Raw genomic sequence first — 8,347 nt, 5'->3', positions numbered from 1 at the left:
TTAGTTGTTATATATTGATAAGACTGGATTTAGATAATACATTATTTGTAGTTTCTGTCGAGTTAATTATAAATTTAAATTTATAGTTTAAAATATAAAAAGTAAACAACCTATATATCTTATATATTTACATTACAAATTCCGCACTCTTTTTCATCATCGACTATACATTATATTTATAAGAGCATTGATTTTAGATTATTTTTCGACGAGATTTTTTTACCGAATATATTATATTTTGACAGGATGAATATTCATATGTTTTAACTTTTCTGCAGGCTATAACTTGTGATAATATTTAAAGAATATTTTTTTCTATTATAATTTTTTGGCTGAACTGATCACAAAAAGTTGGTGATTGTCAAATGAAAGTTGCAAACAGAAACATTAGAATAGTGTTATTTTGTATTTGTATAATAAAATGATGATATTTTAGATTTGGAAAAATTTTAAATTGTATTTCGATATTGATTAATAAGCAAAAAAAATACGAAGGAATATAAAAAGTGTTGCATATATTTGAATTTAATATTTTGAAAGAATTTATTGATGATATACGATCGTAAAATTGATTAAGACTAATGTTGTTATAAAAAATATATAAAGCTCTAAAATGCACACAGATTTAGATCCCAGGTATTAGATAATAATTTCCCCCAGTTTTTTTAGAATGAATATGATAAAGTTGTGACATACCTAATATTGCAAAAATTACTATAATAAAAACCTTTTAATGTAATTCTAAAAATTAATATTATAAAAACCTTTAATGTAATTCTAAAAATTACTTTGTTCTTATTTACAAACATGAGAAAAAATAAAATATACACCCAACTTTTTTCTTTATTTGTAAATAAAAATAAAATATTTTTATCATTGACTTAAATTCTGGTTTTATTTTGTTAGATTTTAAAATTATTGTTGCGTATTTTCGTATTGTAAAGTAACTTATATATGTATCAAAACTGAATGCTATCATCAAAAAAACTTGAATTTCTTAAAATAAATTTATATATTTGTGCAAAATTGTTTATATGATATCTAAAAGATGTATGCGCGTATTTTTTTTGTACATATAATTTTAAGCAAACTTTTGATCACAAATTTAAATGTTTGTCAATCTTACAATTTTTCTTTTTCCTATTTGATGTCAAGCTAAATAATTCATTATGGTAAAAAAGTTTTTTATAATTAGTTTTTTGATTAAATTGAAAATAGCATTTCATTTTTTATATAAAAAAATTCTCCTATGTACAGTAAAAAAAAAATTTGATCGCAATTATACGCATAAAAAGAGTGTTTGATGCATAATATTTTATCTGATTTAGCTATAACGCAGTAAATTTTATTTTTCTAGATCGTTCAGTTCGCTAATTTTAGTTTGTTTTCTATTATAAGTATATATATGCAACAAAATTATTTTGAGAAATATTTGATTTCAAATCAAAGCAAAGCTTTAATTTTTTTATTAAAAAAAAAACAGATGATAAATATTTGGTAGTTTAACGCATCTAAGCATTATAATAAAGATAATAGAGCAAGCAGTATTTTGTCTATTCCTGTAAAAAGCGTTTTTTTTATTTTCACATGTGTTTTAGATTGGGTTATGTTCTTTTGTGTTCATGTTTTTTTTTATCATTTAAATTGATAATATATAGGTACAAAATAATTTATACTCTAATTTACCAATAAATAGGTAATAAAATTTTACTAAAAGGAATTTACCATTATTACAGAAAAAAGATGTACGTTCGCTCTTATAATAAATAACTTTATATCAAGATTTGTAATTTTTTATTATGATAATTTCCATATAAAGTCAAAAGTCTCATAAAATGTGAATATATTTATGTATCTTAGATTTAATTATTGAAAATTTTTAAGTTATAGCTTACCGATATCCAGACAATAAATAAAAAAACTATTAATATTGCAAAAAGTATAAATAAAGTTAATAACCGTTCGTCGTCCTTTTTTCTATCCGAAGATCCTTTAGAGCTAACACTATATTTATCAATAAAAGAAATATATAAAAAAACATAGACTGCAAATATGATATAGATAAATGCAAGCATCCAAAAAGCAGAATTATGTAATGCCATATTACATAAATAGAAGCCAATAATAAATACAAAAAGCAACACAGCAATTAAATAACAAATAAATAAAATAGCTGCGCCGATACTAGGATCGAAAAATTGAACATTTAAATTTGAATAATGCTCTGCGAGTAGAATTTTATATTTTTTCCGGCGCGAACTTGTTGTAATCCGCTCTGATAAGTCACCATATATAGGTGACACCTTGATTTGATCTGGTAATATTACTGACTTTGATTCAGTCTCACGTTGAACTGTTTTTTCTTCAATGACTGCCATTACCTTAACTATTTTATGTTCGGTTTTTTATGTATAAATGTTTAGCAGTGTTTCCGATATGAGTATGTATTTGAAGGGTTTGTAATTTTTGGTTTATAAATAAAAGAAAAGAAAATATATAAATATGTCTTATAATTGAAAGATGATGTATGTAATTACATATGATCCAATTATAAAAAATTTAAAAAAATCATAATAATTTTCTCAATATACCTTTTATAGTGCCTTTACAAGGCAATTTCGATTTTATTATAAAAGTAGACTTTCATAATCCTCTAATTTGCGGAATATTAGAAAATGTAATATTTGATTGACACGTAAGTTATAAATAAAAAATTCATGTGCTGTATGATGTAATTTTTATGTATTTTTAGGTTCAAAATTTTTACAGCAGAAAACATGAATTATTTTTTCATTTATATTATTTTTATTATGAACTCAACATGAATGATACTGTTGCAAAACGTATTTTGATATCTGTTCGTAGCTTAGAATAAGTTTAGATGCCCTTCCAAAGCTATAAAACGTAAAAAAAAGCATCTTTCCTTATTAATTATCAACATGGCAAAAAAAATCATTTATATAGCTTTATTTTTTTATCTGGATAAGAGATAACAAGATTTTAACTAATCAAACACATTAGAATATAAATTCATGTATTTTTATAGAATATAATCTTACATCTATGTTAATCATGCGCAAGAAATATCTTTTTACTATGAAACACTTACGATAAACAGAGAATAAGAGCAGCACAGAACCATATATTTTTAAAATTATAATGTATATAATATGTGGAAAGAATCACAGCACAAAACTCCAAATGAAGAAATTAATATTTTAAAAACTTCTTCCTACGATGTTAAATAAAAAAATGTAACATCTAAGATTGATAAGAGAATAAAAAAACTTTTTGCATATATTTAGCTCAAGCGTATGCTTCTTCTATGTTTTAAATACCCGATCACCTCGATAGGTTTTTTGTTTATGTCTCTCTAAAAGATAGAATTACTATTTATAATATCTTGTCCTCGTTTGAGTTTACGATCGGCCTATTCGCATTTTCTTTAGAATAACATATAAAAAATGATAAGTCGTATATTTTAAAACCACAATCTTATTTTAGAAAAGGAAAATTTTTACAATGCAAATAAAATTAAGAAATAGTTTTATTATCAAGACAAATATGTTTTTTTGCTTGCAAGAAAGCAAAATACAGATGAAATTACATGAACATCAGACATGTTTTAGATGTCGTAGTTCAGACCTTAAACATCCATACGTACAATAGACATAATATTATATATAAGATCTCTTAACTTTAGATATTAAATTACAAAGAGCACCACATGTGTAGGTTTTCTAAATAATAAAAATTCACCTGCTTATGGGAGAATTCAACTAAATATTGCGGTTAGAAATAATAGACAATGTTTTAAAATACTGTATATAAGGTATATGTCTATAGTGAATTGATTTTTTCAAGCTTTTTGCTGATGTAAAACAGTTAGGTCTTTGTATAAGTACTGTAGATGCATTGTTGTAAGATCTAAAATGTAAAAAAGATAAATAGAAAGGAGGAAATTTCGTTTTTTAATTTGCTAGGAGGCTGTCAAATTAATATATAGAAAACTATATAAAAAATATTAAATTTGCAAATATCCACTACGCAAGATACTTGAACTTATCTCATTTGAGAGAGGAAGAGCAGTTGATGAAGATATATCAGGGGAAGGTGTCAAAAGATGCATCAAGGAGTTGAGCAATATTTCCAACACGCTGAACACGTCTAAATAGATAAAATCGATAAAAAGAAAATTTCTCATAAATACATAAAAAAAAGTTTACTAAAACCTTGTACTTTGCTGAATATGTAATTTTGTAAACAGAAAAATATGCAAAAAATATTTTATATCTAGTATTATAATACTATTGAATGTATGGGCTCTGCTTTTTATAATTCTCTGTGTATTGGTATTTGTTACTAATCTACTTGAATAGTATAGAAAATTACTTATAAAACACTTTTTTTTTATATATTAGTAATAATTTACCATTATGCATTTTAATCAATTTCAATTTTTGTTTTCAAAATAATATGATTAACTGATTTTATTATTTTTAATTATAATTATTTCAAATGATGGGGTGGTATGGTTGAGTGGTTTACAAGTCGGACCCCAGTGTGAGGGGTTCCACTTCCTTACCCTACTGATTTCCGAAACGAATTAACTCTAAAGAAAAATACCCAAGAGGGCGGCCAGTGAACAATAAAAGATAAAGCATAAAGCATTGACAAGCCATGAGAAATAGGAGGTTGCTGTGTAAGCCGTTGAACTGTGCCTCCAGAATGAAAAAGATCCCACACCGTTCAGCAAGGATATAGGTAAGTGTAGAGTGTGGTTGTAGCTTGTAACTCTTAGCGACGAACAGTAGACAGAATCACATTCCCTCCACATAATGACTGCCGCCTATGAGAAAGGGCCCAATCCACGGTGATTACGGGTGACAATGAGTGCTGGGCAAATTCTACAGAGAGACGCATCAGTTAAGCAATAGTTCCGATAGTATAAAGCGAACTTCCTAAAAGTAATAGAAGTAAACATTAATAAATAAAGTAAATTCGATAAGAATTTTTTTGTATTTATGGTCTTAATACAATATTGTATTTCATGTTGCGTTGGAGATATAGTTGAGTGGTTTATAAGTCAGACCCCAGTGTGGGGGTAGCGGGTTCCACTTACACCCACTAATTCAAACGAATCTACTCTAAAAAAATACCGAAGAGAGCGGCTAGTGATAAATAGAAGATCTACCATTAAGCATTGAAACAGCCATAAGAAATCAGAATCGCATAGTGAGCCGTTGAACTATGCCCTCAGTATGGCAAAAGATCCTCATCGTTCAGCAAGAACGAAGGTAATAGTATAGTGTGGTTGTAGATTGTATACCATACTATTAAAAATTAGACAAAAACTCATTTGCTCCACATAATGACTGCCGCCTATGATAAAGGGCCCAATACACAAGGATTACAGGGAGAAAGAAGTGCTGGGAATTCCCACAAAGAGACGCAGCAGTTAATCAGTAGTTTCCTATTGATATAAAGCATAAAATATCGAGGTTATAGAAGTAAAACGTGAATAAATATAATTGGATTGGATTGGAATTTTTAGGTATTTTTTTTAATCCAAACTTGTTCGATCTCCTGCGCGCACAGCGTATTTATACTCCCGATTGTCTTATCTTTTTCCAAAGTCTTCTTAAGTACATCTCCTCCTTTAAAGAACTATTTATATATGAGTTTTTCCCAATCATAAGGTTTGAACATATGCCTCGATCTAGATTTGTGAAATCTAGTTCGTTCAGGTACCTTTTATGATATTGTGTCACCTTAATTCCCATATTATAACATCTGGCACAACTTATGTCTCGAAATGTATATTAATGAAAGCTCAAATGATACCAGGTCAATTTTTCTCAATTTTACGTTTTCAACTATTAAATGTTGTCAATACCTGTTGCGCCAATTTTGATCAGAGTTTTACAATTCCTTAAAAAATTATATGCATTAATATCAAGTCTGCCAACGATAACATGAAGTCTGTTTTCATTCTTATATGTATTTTATCTTTGCGAAGTCGTTTTCATGATTTCTTGTACAGATTAGCTGATGATTTTTATGGTTTTTATATATAGTGTAGTTTTTGTGAACATAAAGTGAAGATATCTTATTTTCTCGTTGTGTCTTCTGTAGTTTTTTCTTAATATTTTTATTAATCTGCTTGCCAAGTTGTAATGTGTTTTAAAAGCGAAGTTTAGTCCAGACATCTTGATTTAACATCAAATAAAATGTTTCTATTCAGAATAGAACAGTACCTAGATTCTACTGATGGTATGACGTTTTCATATTATAGCCACTTACAGAATACTAGCATTTCAAGCGTGGAATATATATCTACATTGAAATATTTTTGATGTGCGTTTTGAGTTGTATTTTACAATAAACAATAGTTTTGTATTAATGAAAGTGCGTAATCTATGTCAATGTAATTGTATTGTTTTTAAAAATTCATTCATTACGGATAGGTCAGTCATGTTCGTTTTTAATTTTTAATATTGCAGATTTTCTTGGTTTTTTTTCCTCTTTTTTTGCCTGACATTTTATACAATGGATAGAGAATTCTTACAGATTTGAACTCTTTATATTATTATCCATGCCGTAGTATGCTTTTTTTGGTAAGATCTTTCTTGATTTGATGGTTAAAAGATTATTACTTTATCTTTTAGAATCCGCCTATTTATCGTGATGTTGTCTAAAATATTTTAGTTCTTGCTTTAATAGACGCAATATTGGGTTTTTAGTGCCATTGCAATTGATATATCGTTTAAGTATATTTTTACCATTTATTTTTCTTTTCCAATAAAATAAAATAAATCATTCTACTCGCAATTCTAATAATTATTAGCTGGATAATAAAATCCCAGTTATGTGATTTTCTGGCTTTGTAAGCAATACCTTTGGTTGAAATTCCATACTTGTAATTAGTAGCATTTTATTAATCTAATAAATAATTAAAAAATCCCCTATACAAATCAGTAAGCTCGGACAAGGCGAAAAGACTTAAGAAGGCGTGTCATAAGCGACTAATTTATGACGCCTGGTTAATATAACGATACCGAGGGCTCTTTATAAACATTTCAAATACGAGTCTGGGTCTAATGACCGGCCTGTATTCTTGTTTTACTATCCATCTCGATATCAAATTGTAAATTTATAATATTATAAATTATCAGCAGTAAACATTTATATGAAATTGTATAATCCAGATCTAAAAAAAAAATTGGATGCTTATATATTATTTATATACTTCTAAAAAAATATTAGAGTTCATATGACATTTATATTCAAATTTGCATTTTATAATGGTTTTTAGGAATTGATTTATATTTTTTTATAGATTTTCAAGCTATAAACTTACTAATAAATCATTTTTCAATGTTTGAAGGCAAATTCCAATGGTTCTAACATATGCAAAACAAAATTTCCGACCTTAAAAATCACTTTAAAGAAAGAATACTAGACTTTTTGACGTGAATTTAATTAATAGAGGTTTTTGCGTGTAATATTTAGGCAATTCAATAGTTTATAATAAGTTATTTTAGATAAATGAATATAGTTTGCATTTTTGTAAATATTATACTGTAAATAGTTTGTTTATTTATATCTTATTATATATTTTGGATTGCTTCTGGTTCTTATTTAATTCCCATTAATTTATACTTTTTTGTATATATATCTGTAATATCCTGTTTGCTCATAGATACTTTAAACTGATTATATTATCATCTGATCGGATATTTTTATCATTTAATATCAAGACCTTAAATAGATTTTATTATTCGCTGTTATGGGGTGACAGATTTTAAGGTATCAATATTTATCAAATATTCAACAATAATAAAGTTTCGGAATTAAAACGTCAAATATCCCCTATTTTAATAATAAACAGAAATATATGAACTACAAAGTAACAATATTGTATTTCTATATATTTTAAGATTATTTAAATAAAAATTTCTTAATATTATCTAAATTACAGATCCAAACAGAGTTTATATAATATAATCATGTATATTTAATCTATGAAAAAAATTCGTATTCTGATCTGATAAAAATTTTGCGAATTTATAAATTATTTTTGCAATATAAATATACTTAATAAAACTGCGCAAGACATTCTTCCGTATATGAAGGACAAAATATATATTACAAATCATCCTCATATTAAAATAGCACATTAATATCTGAAATTCCGCTTTTATGAAGTCTACGCTAAATCCATAAAAATGTAAGTTTTATCTCACCAAAAAAAATATATGCTAAATAAATAACAAATGATGATAAGTTATAACTAAATATTTGTTAAAATGATATTTTTGTGGCGTAAATATGTTTCCTCTGCCTA

Source organism: Rhyacophila brunnea, unplaced genomic scaffold (genome assembly GCF_057557595.1).
Source record: "Rhyacophila brunnea isolate RB1 unplaced genomic scaffold, BYU_Rbru_1.0 scaffold_73, whole genome shotgun sequence".
Lineage (NCBI taxonomy): Eukaryota > Metazoa > Arthropoda > Insecta > Trichoptera > Rhyacophilidae > Rhyacophila > Rhyacophila brunnea.
Note: the sequence above shows the minus strand (reverse complement) of the source record.